This window comes from Cervus canadensis, chromosome 22 (genome assembly GCF_019320065.1).
Source record: "Cervus canadensis isolate Bull #8, Minnesota chromosome 22, ASM1932006v1, whole genome shotgun sequence".
In the NCBI taxonomy this organism is placed as follows: domain Eukaryota; kingdom Metazoa; phylum Chordata; class Mammalia; order Artiodactyla; family Cervidae; genus Cervus; species Cervus canadensis.
In genome coordinates, this window is record NC_057407.1 from 34,155,367 (window position 1) to 34,173,297 (window position 17,931).

Here is a 17,931-nt window from a genome sequence, read left to right on the forward strand (position 1 = left end):
GGAATGCAAAATAGTAGAGCCTCTAAGGAAGACAATCTGGCAGCTTCTTACAAAACTAAGCATATTCTTACTAAACAGTCATACTTCTTGGTATTTACCTAATAGAGTTGAAAGCTTATGTCCTGCATATGGAAATTCATAGCAACTTTATTTATCATTGCCAAAAACTTGGAGTCAACCTTGACATCCCTCTGCAGGTCAATGGATAAGTAAACTAGGTATGTCTAGATAATAAGATATTATTCAGGAATTTTTTAAAAAATGAGAGCTATTGTCACAAAAAGACATGGAAGAAACTTAAGTGTATATGTAATGTAGGTGAAAGTAATCAATCAGAAAAGACTATCTAATGTTTGCTTTCAACTATATGACATTCTAGGAAGGGTAAAAATATGAAGATCATAAAATAATCAGTGGTTGGCAGGGGTTAGAGAAGAGGGAATGATGAATAGATAGACACAGAGTGTTAAAATCTCAGTAAACTACTCTGTGTGATACTGTAGCAGTGGGGATATATCTTTGTGTATTGGTCTAAACCCACAGAATGCATAATGCTAAAAGTGAACTCTAATGTAAACTATGGACTTTGACTGATAATGATGTGTCAATGTAGATTCATCAATAAATGCACCTCTCTTGTGGGGGATGTTAATAAAGGGGAAAGCTATGCTGGCAGGGAGTGTGTGAGAATCTCTGGGCCTTCCACTTAATTTTGCCATGAATCTAATAAAACTCTAAAAGATAAAGTCTATTTCTTTTTTTTGAAAGTTCACCAAAAGCTAGGAGAGAGAATATAACCTTGCTAACACCTTGACTTGGGACTTCCAGCTCTGAAAACAAATCTCTGTTGCCCTGATCCACATATTATATGCTAGTTCATTATAGTAACCCTAAGAAATTAATAAGTATAGAATAAATTATTGCATATAGTTTGGCAATTCTCATCTGAATCTATCTAGCTTTTATTTATTTATTTATTTTTTAAATTAGGGTGGATAAGGGCTGCTGGAATGGAAATAAGTCTTAAACTACCAATTCATTTCATGTAAATGAGTCTGTTTCAATTTGTTATTCTTGCTTATTTTAATGAATTTGTCATGTCATTTCTTTTCATTACATATTTATTAACATAATATAACTAGCATGATAATGATCTCTTTTTGTTTAACAATCCTTCCTTTAGTTTATCTCTCCTTTTAAATTTTCTTACAAGCAGCAAGGAGAAATCAAGGGACACTTTAAATGCTCTGCTCAGAAAGTCTTTCACCAAGATCATCCAGCTCTTTAGGCACATTTTCAAACTTGTACATTACTGCAGGAATCAGTATTGCTAAACTCCAGTTTTCCATAAGATTTTCTTCAGTTTTTTTTAAATACTCATGTTCAAGGCACTTTAAGATTTCAGTAGCACAGTCCTGAAAATCTTTACAGATTTTCTAACTCCTTCCCATGCCTCAGTTCCAAAGTCATTCTCATATTTTAAAATTTTTATTATTGCAGCATTCCATTTCTGAATGCTAAATCTGAATTTAGTTATCTATAACTGCATAGAAAATAATCTTAAATTTAATAGTTTAAAACAACAAACATTTATTATTTTGCATACTTTCTGAGACCAGATACTTCACTTCCTTGCCATACGGCCTTCTCTGTAGGTTGCTTGAGTATCACAATATGGCAGCTGACTTCCCTCAGGAAGAGCTATGTGAGAGAAGCAACCAACTTACTCTTACAGGTGACATATCGTCATCTTTGCTGTATTCTATGGACACACAGACCAACCATGGTACAATGTAGGAGAATACTAAGGTCCCTCATGGCTCAGATGGTGAAGAATCTGCCTGCAATGCAGGAGACCTGGCTTTGGTCCCTGGCTCAGGAATATCCCCTGGAGAAGGAAATGGCAATCCACTGGAGAAACTACTAAAGGGTCTGAATAGCAGGAAGGTGGGATCATGGGAGGCAAGAGAGGTGGTATGGATCTTTGAGACTAGCTACTACAGTTATTAAGGTATAGTCTCCATCAACACCCTGGGGGTTGGGCTTTGTCAGGAGTCACAAATTAAAGTCTGCTTGATCTTCATCTAATATTGGTCAACTGAAATGTTTATATTGGGATTTATCATATCACAGGAATTTCTATGATTTAACTATGTAGGTAATAGGTGACTGTAATCAAAAAGTAGCAGACATATGATTTAAATATCCATATGAATATGAAGTTTCACCTATAATATATCCCCACTATCCTGATCCTTGAAGATAATATAATGAAGCTCATTTTTATAAGTGATATCTTCTTAATCTTAGTTTCAAATGAAGCATAAATAGGATTGAAGTGCTCATTTGAACTAATGGCACAGTCAGGTTATTTCAATTAGAGTCACCCAGTTACTAGTGAGCTGACTGTGTTACTGGAACAGTTCCTTTAAACTACTGACCAAGTCTTTCCAGGCTCAGCAGGCAACATCTAATGTGATTACCCCCTAATGTGTTTCAGCAGTTGGGAAGTCTATAAAACAATTTTAACAGGGCTTAGAAATACCACTTCTATAAAATGGACTGACATAAAGTTAATTCTTTAATGCATTTCATTAAGAGAAAAGTGTTTACTTTCCTCTCTGCAAACAATCCGCTCGTTAAACTTGGAAATATCACCTGAGAATGCTATTGAAGTCAATAACATCAAATAAAATAATGACAGGTACTGACAAGGACTCAACAAATTCTACTCTGAACTATATTTCCCTATTAGAAGCGCTGTAAACTATGCTTGGATTTAGCCATCTTGGCAGAAGATTTAAAAAGAAAAGACACATTCACAGCTAAGCAATTAGAGGAGAATCACACTAGCAATTAGTTGTAGAGTAGGTGTTACTTCTATGTTGGCATCTATTTTCAGTTATTTATGCTTTGGCTTTTTTTTTGGTTTGTTTCTTCTTTCTGAGACTCCACAGGCAAACATCAGCAGTCCAAGCTCTTCTTTGACAGAATCCCAGAATGCTGGTATTAGGAGGAAGCTTAACCTAACTCTGCTAATTTCATTTAAAACTTACTTCCTTATGAAGAAACTAACTGGTTTTTACATGTGGAATTGGATGTCTAGTTTAAACTCAAATAGCTGCAGTGGGAGTGCTTACTGCCTTCTGAGTGATTCCATTCTCAAACAAGTCAATTTGTTCACTTGGAAAGTTCTTCCTCATATTGAGATTGAGCTCATCCACTTGAACTTCCACATGTTGACATAAACTCTACCCTTGTTAATATTTAGTATGAGTCTATTTCCTTTCTCATAGGACAATCCTCTACAGAAGATGATAGACCCTTTTGCATTTTTGTTGGTTTCTATCTTCATGAAGTTGAAGTAAACCATCCTATTTTGACTTGCTTATCAAGGTATTATTGACTTTCCTGGCATGGGCTTGTGCCTGTGTTTTTCTTTCTGCATGTCCTCAAAACGGCAGGAAGGTGCTTGATTTCTATATACCTCCAGATCATGAGAGATTTGCTCCTGCTGCCCACTGACATGGAAGGGGTGGTTTTAGTCAAAAGATTTCAGCAATCTTCCACAATAGAACATTTCTTGACCCACCGTGACACATGGGGTAGCTGAATAAAATCACCTTGACAGGCTGTATGCCAAGGCAAAACTAGCAAGGACAGACATTGATATGCAGGCTCATAAAATTTAAAATCCCAGAAGAAAGCCAAATGAAATAGGAAGAATATAGCTTCTTAAGGAACTGACACACCTAGAGTGATGTCAAATCAAGAGACTGGAAATTAATAGGGGAATTCTGTCAGACAAGGAAGTAGTATGAAATGTGCACAAACATTGAGTACTCAAAGCATTTACTCAATGTTACAGTTACGAGCACCCAAGTATTACTCTTCTGGACCACTGGCGACATTTCCTAAACACCAGGATGGCAACTTGGAAGGGGAAGTAGTAATATATGCTTAGTTATGCAACTTTCAATCAACAGGCATTTCTTGATACCTTGCACTGGGGTAATAAATAGCAATCTGATCTGGAAATACATAGCAGTCAAACACCTTCTTGCTGTCGAAAGGGAATGCAGAATGAAAAACACGATCCCAAGCCCATGATGAGCAAGTCAAAAATAGGGTGGTATCCTTCAGGTTCATGAAGATAGCAACTGACAAAAATGCAAAAGGGTCTATCATATCTCTCCTGGGGAAAAGAAATGAGACTCATGCTAAATCTTAACAAGGGTAGAGCTTATGTCTTGGGTACTGGGTATACAGTTTTAGGTAGTGACATACTCACAAGCTTACACTATTAGAGCAGTACAATGCTCGTAAATAAGCACAACATGCTGATTTTGAAGTTCTGAGAGAGCTTTGTATTTAGACTGCCAATCTGAAAATACACTTTACAATAATAATTATGAAAGTTTTATGGAAATGCTTTTACTGTGTACAATTTTTGTGGGCTCAAAAATACCAATGGGAAGTCATATTTGCCAGTTTTTGTAGGGTTTGAATTAATGAAGAGACCCTAGTTTATATTTTACTAGCTCTGATCAGTCCTCATCCAAGTTCTTGTACTATCGAAAATTTAAGTGTCAGTGGGAGGAAAATGGGTGAGAATGTCATAGAGTGCTGAAATTTTCACATAAGCCAGCTGGGTATAGTTGAGTTAATGCTGTCAGTGAGCTTTGTAAATACAAATTGCTCTCTGCTAGATTTCTCGGGGATTAAGGTAGTGAGGTAGAGTCTGCTAGATTTATACCATAGAAATGAAACCCAATCACTGAGAGGAATTACATTTCATATGCCCCAACTACTCTCCACCAGGAGGAGAAGATATATTTTTAAAAGGAAAAAAGCAACTTGTCTATGATGAAATGTATTTTTATTAACAGTTACTAGATATTACAAGTGATGGCTAACTGATCTCTTATAATTCTTTTCTAAAAATTATGTTGTAACTGAGTTCCACACTCAGAGTTGCAGTAGACATAATTTGCTCTTGTGTTTCTATTAAGTAAAGTTAAAAGCCCTGGATATTGATACAAAACAAACAAAGGGAGACTGAAGGTGGAGGAAAGTAGACAGGCTAAAAATCCTGAGACCCAAGGACCTTATGGTGGTGAATTCCTTGAGCTTTCTATTTCACTCTTTTTTTTTCTTTTTTTATTTAAATATTAAATTATATTAAATTAAATATATTTAATTTTTTTTACAATGTCGTGTAAGTTTTTGTCATACAACAACACAAATCAGTCATAATTATACATACGTCTCCCGCCTCCCTAGTCTCCTTCCCCTCCTCCCATCCCATCCCTCTAGGCCATTACCAAGCACCAAACTGGGCTTCCTGTGCTACAAAGCAACTTCTCACCAGCTATCCATCCTGCCATATATACTTGGTAGTGAATATATGTTGATGCTACTTTCTCCATATGTCTCACTCTCTCCATCCCCCAGTGTCCACAACTCCATTATCTATGTCTGTGTCTACATTCCTTCCTTGCAAATAGGTTCACCAGTATCATTTTTCTAGATTATAGCACAGATCTATAGTAAAGAAGACAGCAACTCAGGAAGGTCAATGTATGTACAAAAAAATGGCTCAGCAAAAACATGCTTTCTCTAGCCAATGGAGGAAAAATGAGGTAACTTTGGAAGAAAGACAATATTCTGACAGTACTACCTTGCTCTAGTCAAACATCACCGAAAAGATTGTAGTCCCACCCCCACAAGCAAAAGGCAAGTCCAGAGGTGAGACCACCCTTACCAGGCTGCATCCAGGTGCTACAAACTCCCATCAGGTGGTGTCAGAGAAGGAAGACTAGGAAACTGTATCTCTTCTCCTCATCAGACAATAAGCTTCCAACTCCCAGGGTAGCGTCAGTGGAGACCACACGTGCAGACTGGACTTCACTACAATACAGTGTTGTAGTTTAAAAGAAAAAAAAAAGTGGATAAGAGCTGGGAGGTCCTCCTCCTCAGACACTCATTTCTCTGACACTCCACTCCAACTGTAAAGCTCTCTTGTTTATGGAGTGCTCCGTCATGTCCGACTCTTTGCGGCCCCATGGACTGCAGCCCACCAGGCTCCTCTGTCCATGGGATTTCCCAGGCAAGAAGACTAGAGTGGGTTACCATTTCCTTCTCCAGGGGAATCTTCCCAACCCAGGAATCAAACCCACTTCTCTTATGCCTCCTGCATTGGCAGGTATGATCTTTATCACTAGCGCCACCTGGGAATAAAGCTCTCTTGTTTAATTTTTTAAATTAATTAGTTAACTAAATGAAGCAGTGTTTAAATCAACAAGCAATTTTAAATTAAAAAATAACAATTGTTTTATTTGTTTGACAAAATCAATAGATCTGGACAGCCTAGGCACAAATTTAGCTGGAGATTAAGAGCATTTGTCCCTTTAGATGATGGTCATGCATTCTCTAGTTAAGCACAGTCCCTGACACTCCCTATGACCTCCCTATAAAGTATAAGTGTCCATTACCATTTAACATTGACCTTGCATGGTTGTTTTTCTTATGTATAGTGAAATAGTATTTCTCTTATCCATATTTCAATTAAGAGTAGAAAATATAAGCAGTAAGAGACAGTGGTGTTATTTTTCTTATGCCTGTCCTACTTCCCTCTTTTGGTTCCTATAGGCTTACATGTTTCTAAATCCTACAATATTGCCTCAGAATGACAGTTCCCAACCTTGGCTATACTTATGAATATTCTGGAGAAATTTTAAAATTCCACTGTCCAGGATGCCCTCCAGACAAACAGATGTGGGTAGAACCCAGGTGTCAATGTTTTAGACTTTCCCAGGAGGATCTAAATGACAGTCAGGATGAGAACTGCTGCTTTAGATAGTCTCTAAGATTTCTCCTGTTTCCTAAGCTCTAAGATGTTTGTGATTCTGAAGGAATTTTGTGTAGGCTGTATATTGGGAAGCTGGAATTGACGCAGGAACAGTGATTGGGACCTCTGCTTACTGAGCTCAATGAATCATACCAACCCTTTAGATGAGCAACCTAATCTAGCAACAGCTTCCACACCTATAAGAAAAATATCATAGACTAATCTTAATTCTGGGGCCACCACTGTATGTAAACATTTTCTCATCATAGGGTTCTTTTTCTTTTTTCATCTATGACTCAACACCGCCTATATACAATGCTTTACTTAAGTCATACAGTTGTGGTAAAGATGATGAGAAAATTAAGAGCACATAAATAAACACAAAACAGCATATTCCAAAACTATTGACTTTCCACTTAAATTCAGAAAGGTGATCAGGAATTTGAAATTCTTACTGCAATGCTGAGGTGAGAAATCTTGCCTCTGGTCACCTTTCAAGATCCAGATAACAGGACTCCGATGAATTACAAGGCTGATTAACTCCAAGTTTTATGGGTTCAATAAGTGACTGAAAAGACCTGAAATGACCAAGAGCCAGTGGCAGAGCTCAGAGCCCAACACTTTCTGTTATTTCTTTTCATACTTATTCATTCTCTGGAGAAGGTCAGAATATTCCATATAAAACCATGTTCAGTTCTCAAGTGTGAAACTTCCAGAAGCACATCAAGGCTTTTTGACAGCAGATAATTTTTTTTACCTCCTCTCTGAGGGACTTGCATTCAGAACAAAAATATAAGAGTTCAAGAGTGTTATCAGAGCTATGAAATGCACTTGGGCATTCTAAAGATTCATGCTTCATGGGTCTTCCCTGGTGGCTCAGATAAGTATCTGCCTATAATGCAGGAGACCTGGATTTGACCCCTGGGTTGGGAAGATCCCCTAGAGAGGGGAATGGCTATCCACTCCAGTATTTTTGCCTGGAGAATTCCATGGACAGAGGAGCCTGAAGGGCTACAGTCCATGGGGTCGCAAAGCATCTTTGTGAGACTGTGTGCAGAGTGCTTATAGGAGGCTAATAATATTGTGTTGTTCCACTGGGCAGCAGGGCTGACTTACATAAGGATAAAGTTATGATGTTGAAGAGAAAGATGAAGACTAGAACTGCAAGTTAAAAAGCAAGATTTTATAGGGGCCACTGATGAGTTGGTGATAGAACAACCAACAAACATTAAAAATAGTGAAGATGCTTAGGCTTATCTTAGAATTAAACTGGCATCATTGTGAAGGCAAACCTATAAAAGAAAATTAATCATTGTGTGAGCTGTTTTTTTTACTTTCTGCAGAAAAAGATGTTGAGATAACTTTAAAGATATTCTAAAAAGCAGGTGAAAGAAAGTGAAAGTCACTCAGTCGTGTCCGACTCTTTGTGACCCAAGGACTATAATAGAGTCCATGGAATTCTCCAGGCTGGAATACTGGAGTGGCTAGCCGTTCCTTTCTTCAGGGGATCTTCCCAACCCACGGATTGAACCCAGGTCTCCTGCATTGCAGGTGGATTCTTTACCAGCTGAGCCAAAAGACAACATTAGTTAGGGCTTCACCCATCTTCTGTGTGTGTGTTTTTCCTTCCTGAAAATAATATGCCTATATCAAAAACAACTTCAGTTGGAACACATGTCTTATATCAACAGAACTTTTGTCTTATAACTTTACATCAGAGAATGAAGTCGGACCCCAATACTTGCTTTTGTTTGTGTAGTTGAGTAGCAGTGTAGTACTGTTAGTCACTCAGTCATGTCCAACTCTCTGCGACCTCATGGACTGTAGTCCTATCAGGCTCCTCTGTCCATGGGATTTCCCTTAATTTATTCAAAATCAATTATGTTGCTTGGGATGGGAGTTCAAAACAAGTCATTAGTGAATCCATATGTATTTAGATTATAGACTAATACATTGACAATGTGAATCAGACCTGAATTATAATTAATTTCAGGTGAATAGCAAATTTGCTGTCTCAAACATCCATGAAACTGCTTTTTTTATAGAAGAAATTATAAGAATAGCATGATTGTGTGATGAATAAAATGCAGAATAAATACAGAATAAATCGTCATCTATTTCATGAATAAAAACCAGGGTTGGTGATAAGTAAATCAAGATATTTGAGTTTTATAAGATATTTGAGCTTTACTTTTGAAGAGAAAACAAAATGGAACAAGTTTCTCTGGAGTTCCTGTAGATCCCCAGTAGGAATGAGACAAAAATAGTAATTATACAAAATAGTATCTTATTGGATAAATGTTTCATTGTTGAACTATTATACCTGAATGAAAAGCCATGACATGTGTGTTATTTGTATTCATTATTGTCTATTTTGAGATGATATTATGCCAACAGATTGTAAGCAAAATATGATGATTATTCTCTAAGGTGCATCCATTATATTATTATATTACCTTTTCTACCACATTTTATGAATGACAATAGAAACTTCAAGGTTTTAAAAATGATTTATATAGTCTAATCCTTCATGTATAATTAATTCTACTAATTTGCATGAGTGTTTCAGGTCATTTTGGAATAATTAGCCATTATTGAGGTTTTTTTCCCCATCAATTAAACTAATTGCTTTTCACATAGGTGTAGATTGAATATTGATTCCCGTTTTTTCAACTCACTTGCATAAGCAAATTATGCTTAATTGCCAGCTTACCACATCATTACGCAGTTGTCATCAATTATACAAAAATATACTCTACTAGACTAATGATTTCCTTGTGGCATTTAGAAGGGCTTTTTCACTGTGATGCTTGAAACAATGTTGTAATTTCAAAAAACATATGAAACGCCATGTTTAAACCACTGACACAATACAGCACATTACCAGTTAACAAATAAACTGGCTCTTGCCTAGACAATCATTTGTCTTAGAATATAAACAATTCCTTGAAACAAGTTGAACCTCATTATTATTATTAAATACAGTGAATATACACATGCAGATACTGGATTATGTTGGTTGTGATTTTTTCAGCTCAGTGCTTCATTCTTCCCATGTGAAAAGGTTGAACCTGTTAGGTAACGGGTCTTGGGTTGCCTATGAGTGTTGCGAGGATCAGTTCTTTATATGCTCCACAGACCTAACCCTCCACATTTTCTTTACAATAGCGTTGGGAGAAGGGGAAGAGGGAGAGAAATATCTCATTTTCTGATGGTGTTTAAAGTTTGTGTAAAGGAAGGTAGCATTTTTAAAAATCCTGAAAGCAAAACAGAATCCCCTGTCTCAAAAAAGTTTATTTCCTTTTTGGTAGAGTTTTAAGAGTAATCAAAGAGAAAAAAGAAACATCTTACATAAGGTATGTGTATTAAGAATGCTAATATAGAATAATTTAACATAGAAAGCCCTAAAATTTGTGCCATTGTTATTTCTTAAAATCTGTATTCTACTGAGTTACTATTAGGTTTGGGGAAAACACTTTAAACATTTGAAATTTTTCACCAAGTTGGCATTGTCAAACCATTGATTCATGAAAATTTTATATCTGAAATAAATTTTGTTTAATCTAAAGTGATGAGATGAAAGTAACATTTAAGTTTAAACACCACTTGGCACTGAGATTTTTGGTTGATTTTAAATCATTGCTTCAGCAATGGCAACAATACAAACCTGATCTAAAGCTTCGGCGAATCCAAGATGGACACAAATATTTTCAGGTTAAGAAAACGACTCTTTATTGTGTTCAACATACTAATGCTCTTGCTTTCCAAAGGACAATAATCGAGAACCTGTGTTCACAAAATGTGTTTGTACTCAATGTTGTTCCTTCCTTCCTAACCGTTATTGAATGCCATCTTGTATTGTTTATAATGACAACCCATCTGCATTTCTAAAGGTTGACTCAAGACCTTCCCATGTTAGTTTGAATTAAAATTGAAAATAGCACAGGTCATGCCTGAAAGTACTCAGCAAACACACACATTAACAGTAAATTTAAAACTCTGCAGAATAGAAACCACACGCTCTGCATTAATTACTGCAGAAAGGTCAGTGTTTCTAACAAAATAGTGGTAAGAAACTATGCTTTTATGATAGTCTCTTGCTAATGTAAAATACAATGCAAATATAGGTATGTCCTCCCTCTCCTACCTGCTTAATTTTGGTTACATCTTGCAACAGATTTCAAAGCAGATTTCAAAGGGCAGCATCTGCTGTTTGAACTATCCTTAAAAAGTTCATAGAAAGCCAAGTTTATAGATTGCTAAGGTTTTAAGAAAAGCATGGGGAGATGCTAAAGAGATTAGAATAGAAGAGAATCTGGAAGAAATGTAGTGAACTCATTATCTACTTGCATAACTAACTTTGTCAATAGGAAGAAACTAGAGTAACATATATATTCATTCTCCAACACATGTTCTCTTTTAATATCCTGAGGATGGTTTCATTCAATGTTTCCCTGGAGGGGACATGAGAGGAAATGGCAAATTTAGAATTCTTTTCATACTAACCACAAAAAAGTATCTTCTATTAAACAATTAGAGTCAAATCTTTAACAAAGAGTTGGCCTGTGGAGTATTTTGAAAATGTTTCTGAACATTAGCCTATAACCTTGGTATTTAATAACTTTTATTTTTATCAACATAGAATTCTACCAGATGCCTACAGCAAGTAACTTTGTGGATTTTAAACTTTAAAGATAACATTTCTATTTCAAAATGGGCCAACAACTCGGTGCTCTGAATGACAACGTGTATACGAAATAGAAGCTTTTAGAACCCAGGATCTGCAATCATATCTGACCCTGTATGTTTGGTGATATTTTAAAAGGTTTGTACTTCATTGTTATGTTAAAAAGGCAAGTTTAAATATGAAAACAACCTTCATGATATTTTTCTTCCTAATTGTATCGTATGCTAGAAAGAGATTTCAGATTAAAAAGAACCTTTGAATCCTGAACAAAATGTTTTTGATTTAGGAACTATGAAAAGTAGAATTGCTGAGTTAAAGCATGAGAGAAAATATGTCATATTTGTAATAAATTACCTGCAATGTCTAATAATATGTCCTTTTCTGTAAGCCAATATTTAAATTATATATATATGTACACATACACACATATATGTCTATACATACATTTCCTTTTTAAAGTACAAGTGAATTAATGCTAACCAACATCATGTGGTGCTGGAGGATTCTGTGAGTTCCTTGGACTGCAAGGGGATCAAATCAGTCAATCCTAAAGGAAATCAACCCTGAATATTCATTGAAATGACTGATGCTGAAGCTGAAACTCCAATACTTTGGCTACCTGATGTGAAGAGCTGGCTCACTGGAAAAGACCCTGTTGGTGGGAAAGATTGAAAGCAACAGGAGAAGGGGTTGGCAGAGGATGAGATGGTTAGATAGCACTGACTCAGTGGACAGGAATTTGGGGAGAGAAGCGAAAGACAGAGGAGCCTGGTGTGCTGCAGTCCACGACTTTGTGACTGAACAACATCATAACTTCTCATAAGTAAACTGAACTTTAAATAATAGTGACATTTCTTAGAAATTGAAGGTCATATTAAAGAATCCCACTCGTTTATAAAGTGTAGTGGTTCAAGAATATCTAAAAATCTATGCTAGAAGAGCATGGAGTAAGAAAGAATGAGGGAGGGAGAAAAGACAGCAAGATAAGAGTCAGCTCTTTGTAAAAAGCACTTCATTGTTTTAACAGGAAAATTTCTCTACAGTACAGTAAAAAAAGAAAACAGCAAGAGTAAATAGTTTCAAAGTTAAAAAAAAATCTGCGACATCATGTCAGTGTGTTCTCATAACAAAAGCCAAATAAAAACATTATAGCACTTACCATATTTCAATTTCTGAGTCTATTTCATTAAATTCTCCTTCAAGACACAGCATACATATATTTCTCAAATCTAACACAGTGCCAAACATATAGGTAAAAAACCAAATAGAATTTTTTTCAGCCTTTACATTTTAATCATCATATGTAGGATTCCTGCTTGCACAATTACATTATTAAATTATCTAACTGGTGTGCAATGCTTTCTATATGCCAAAAATGCTTTAAAACATTTCTGTATTAACTCATTCATTCATCTCAACAACACCTATAATATAGGCACTTTATTTATAGTATACAGAGGCAGAAATGAAGGCATGGAACAGAAAGGCAATTTGTCCAAAATGAATGAATTGCAAAATTTGAACCCAGACACTCAAGCATCAAAACTCATAACCATAACAATGTCTCATCTTTATTACCAAATTCAATTAATGTTTAGGGTCAGTGTGATTTTCCATATGTACAGCAATAACATACTCTATTAATAGTCATGGTTGCAATTTCTATATTACCATTTAACTAGAAACCAAATTTAGACATGGCAGAAATTGAGGGCTAAGAGTGGAGGCAGGTACAAGCTTAGAATGGTGAATAACCTTTTTCAAGTCTACAAACCACTGACACATGGGAAGCAGAGATATTAGGATAATGCTACAAATAAGAAAGGAGCCCAAATGCAAGGTATGAAAGAGGTCACAGAGGTCAAATTTACCTGATCTGATCATTTAGCCTTTGACTGACCCTGCATGCTCAGTATGAACTAATCATAGGTTTTACCTCACATACCAACTCCAGGTAATTGGGAAAAGGCTGCCTAGAATGTGGGATTGAGATGGAAGATGAGGTCTGGTCTGATCTCTCTTGAAGTGTACTCTGGTTTCCCTTTTCAAGGTCTGTGAAGAGCTTGGATATAGACTATAATGCTCTATACTTCCCCTCCCATGTGTGTTATCCTTGCACTGGATCAATATTTTCATAGCTTGATGCTGGACTCTTAATATCCTAGAATCACTGATTAGTCCTGTAACAGAGATGGGTTGACTATGAGACCTTTGATACCTGACCCAGAAATATATACATAACTTTAAAGATGTGGCCAGTGCTGTCTACACATACATTACTGTAGAATATAGGAAAGTGAAATAATAGCTGTGCTCAGAGAAATCATCCTTTAACATTAGTACCTGAGGTATTACTGACAAACAGGGCATTGTAAAGGCCATAGATAAACACAACATTGGGTACATTGAGGTCTGTATCCAATCTTGGAGTTTTTTTTCAATTCACATCACCTGTTTCACAGAGAATTTCAAGTATGTATGAACTGAACTGTTTCCCTTTCAGAAAGATCTGTTGAAATTCTAATTCCTAGTTCCTCAGCATGTAAACTTACTTGGAAATAGGGGCTTGTAGATATGTAGAAGTAGACATGAAGAGATACTGGAATAAGATAGACCTCTAATTGACCTGGACTGCAAGGAGATCCAACCAGTCCATCCTAGAGGAAATCAGCCCTGAATGTTCATTGGAAGGACTGATGCAGAAGCTGCAACTCCAATACTTTGGCCACCTGACGGGAAGAACTGACTCAATGGAAAAGACCCTGATGCTGGGAAAAATAGAAGGCAGGAGGAGAAGGGGACGACAGAGGATGAGATGGTTGGATGGCATCACTGACTTGATGGACATGTGTTTGAGTAAGCTCTGAGAGTTGGTGATTGTCAGGGAAGCCTGGTGTGCTACAGTCCAAGGGGTCACAAAGAGTCGGACACAACCGAGTGACTGAACTGATCCTTATAAAAAGAAGAAATTTAAACATGAAGACAGAAATGCAGAGATGATATAAGGTGTGAAGACACAGAGGAAGGAGATGGACATGTGACTGGAACAAAGCATTTATGAGCCAACAAACACCAAAGATTTATGGCACATACCAGAAGCAGAAAAAGTAAAGAGAGATGTTCTCCTAGCACTGTCAGAGGGACTATGGCCCGAAAAATTACCTTGGTCTTGGACTTCTAACTTGTAGAACCATGAGTCAATAAATGTCTATTACTACAAGTCATTTATTTTTTGGTTTAATTGAACATTTTATAAATGAAAGCAAGAATATATACTGTTTTATTGTGTATAGCTGCATTTTCATTGATGTATAAAATTCCATTGTATAAATTACCATGCTTTATTTATCTATTCAACCAATGATGAACCTCTGGACTTTATCAATTTGGGGCTCTTAGATTTCATGCTACTGTGAATGTTTTTTCCTTATCTTTTGATGCTCATTACAAATATTTCTATTGATTAAATATTGAAAGAATGCAATTAATGGGTAATAGAGGATACACATGTCCTACTTTAATTCAGTTCAGTTCAGTTCAGTCGTTCAGTCATGTCCGACTCTTTGCAACCCCATGAATTGCAGCACACCAGGCCTCCGTGTCCATCACCAACTTCCGGAGTTTACTCAAACTCATGTCCATTGAGTCGGTGATGCCATCCAGCCATCTCATCCTCTGTCGTCCCCTCCTCCTCCTGCTCCCAATCCCTCCAAGCATCAGGGTCTTTTCCAATGAGTCAACTCTTCGCACGAGGTGGCCAAAGTACTGGAGTTTCAGCTTCAGCATCAGTCCTTCCAATGAACATCCAGGACTGATCTCCTTTAGGATGGACTGGTTGGATCTCCTTGCAGTCCAAGGGACTCTCAAGAGTCTACTCAAACACCACAGTTCAAAAGCATCAATTTTTCGGTGCTCAGCTTTCTTCACAGTCCAACTCTCACATCCATACATGACCGCTGGAAAAACCATAGCCTTGACTAGACGGACCTTTGTTGGCAAAGTAATGTCTCTGCTTTTTAATATGCTATCTAGGTTGGTCATAACTTTCCTTCCAAGGAGTAAGCGTCTTTTAATTTCATGTCTACTTTAGTAGACAAAGGCAAATAATTCTAAATCATGAGATCAGTTGATACTGTCTCCAGTTTGATGCTGCCATTTGTTCTAAAACTGTTGTCAGTCTCTTTACTTTTTTAATGATTTCCCACTCTTCTGACAGATACATAGCCATACCTAACTATGCTTTCTAAGCTCTCTGCAACTCAGATTCTATAATACACAATTATGTTTTGAAATAATTTAAATCAATGTATTTTGGACTCGAGTATTTATTTGCTGTTGGTGGTGATCATCTGTGAATTATGAGAATGGAAGCTTTCTCCTTCCCTAGTTTAGAATGCTAGAACTTACCAGGAAAATGGTATTTTCCACTATGGAGAAATTTGCTACTTTTGTCCTTCACATCTGTGGTCTTGTTGTCATAAAGCATTATGTTAATCCTATGTGCTATGTGTTCCCCATCCCATCAAATTGATATTGGATAGAAAAAATGACCTCCCAAAAGATTGCTAACTCTGAATTGACTTCATACTGTGGTCACGGGTGACTTGGAGATTTACAGCATTTTAAACCATGATTTCTGTATATCACAAAGAAGATATAAGCTCCCCAAGCTGCTTGTTGTAAACGTCTCCTCTCTTTACTGCTGTCTTGCTGGAGAGGCTTCTTTTCCTTCTGAAATCACTGATTCACTGCAAAATAACTGGGGCTAAGTGCAGATTTTAAATAGCACCACAAATGGAATGATCTGTTTCAAACATGCCTCAAATATAATTTATGATTTTCTGGTACAGCTGTTGGTTTCTCTGCTTCCTGGACTATAGTTGCTAAAATGTTGATAATCTCCAGACTACCTCAGTCTACTGGCAGAGTGCTTCTCCCCAACGTTAGGAAATAATTGGGTAAGGGAAACATGGTGTAAGGTATTGGGACCTAGTGGCCTCGACTTAAGATACAAACTTTATTTATTAATACTTCCTTCCTGGCACTTGATTTGGTTTCTCCCTATTTTAAATTCTATTTTGAATCTGAAAAAGCTACCTAAACCATAATTCACAATCAGTTGCAAAGAACTTGAATAAAGTACTTACAAAAGAAAAGAAAGAAAGAATAAAGATTCACAAGGAGAAGAAATAGCCAGCTATCTGTAATCATAGTAACATGTGAACTGTGAACTTCCAGATGTTCATGCTGGTTTTAGAAAAGGAACCAGAGATCAAATTGCCAATATCTGCTGGACCATCCAAAAAGCAAGAGAGTTCCAGAAAAACATGTATCTGCTTTATTGACTATGTCAAAGCCTTTGACTGTGTGGATCACAATAAACTGTGGAAAATTCTTAGAGCTGGGAATACCAGACCACCTGACCTGCCTGTTGAGAAATCTGTTTGCAGGTTGGGAAGGAACAGTTAGAACTGGACATGGAACAACAGACTGGTTCCAAATAGGAAAAGGAGTACACCAAGGCTGTATATTGTCACCCTGCTTGTTTAACTTATATGCAGAGTACATCATGAGAAACACTGGGCTGGATGAAGCACAAGCTGGAATCAAGATTGCAAGGAGAAATATCAATAACCTCAGATATCCAGATGACACCACCCTTATGGCAGAAAGTGAAGAAGAACTAAAGAGCCTTTTGTTGAAAGTGAAAGAGGAGAGTGAAAAAGTTGGCTTAAAGCTCAACATTCAGAAAACTAAGATCATGGCATCCAGTCCCACCACTTCATGGCAAATAGATGGGGAAACAGCGGAAACAGTGGCTGACTTTATTTTTTTGGGCTCCAAAATCACCGCAGATGGTGACTACAGCCATGAAATTAAAAGACGCTTACTCCTTGGAAGGAAAGTTATGACCAACCTAGACAGCATATTAAAAAGCAGAGATGTTACTTTGCAAACGAAAGTCCATCTCGTCAAGGCTATGGTTTTTCCAGTAGTCATGTATGGATGTGAGAGTTGCACTAGAAAGAAAGCTGAGCACCGTAGAATTGATGCTTTTGAACTGTGGTGTTGGAGAAGACTCTTGAGAGTCCCTTGGAACTGCAAGGAGGTCCAACCAGTCCATCCTAAAGGAGATCAGTCCTGAGTGTTCATTGGAAGGACTGATGTTGAAGCTGAAACTCCAATGTTTTGGCCACCTGATGCGAAGAGCTGACTCATTGGAAAAGACCCTGATGCTGGGAAAGATTGAGGGCAGGAGGAGAAGGGGACGACAGAGGATGAGATGGTTGGATGGCATCACTGACTCAATGGACATGAGTTTGAGTAAACTCTGGGAGTTAGTGATGGACAGGGAGGCCTGGCATGCTGCGGCCCATGGGGTTGAAAAGCGTCA

At 37.1% G+C, this 17,931-nt stretch overlaps 1 long non-coding RNA gene across 2 annotated transcripts in view; it reads left to right on the forward strand.

Moving 5' to 3' along the window:
• Nucleotides 1-17,223, forward strand: part of LOC122424897 — a 30,259-nt gene extending 13,036 nt beyond the window's left edge. Inside the window, exons 2-3 of one of the 2 annotated variants that reach the window (XR_006264603.1) lie at nt 10,792-10,796; nt 17,186-17,223. This is a non-coding gene — a long non-coding RNA (uncharacterized LOC122424897). Of the gene's footprint in view, nt 1-8,171; nt 8,174-10,791; nt 10,797-15,063; nt 15,098-17,185 lie in introns of those variants that run through there. The other variant, XR_006264602.1, reaches the window with a different exon arrangement.
• Nucleotides 17,224-17,931: the final 708 nt, after the last annotated feature.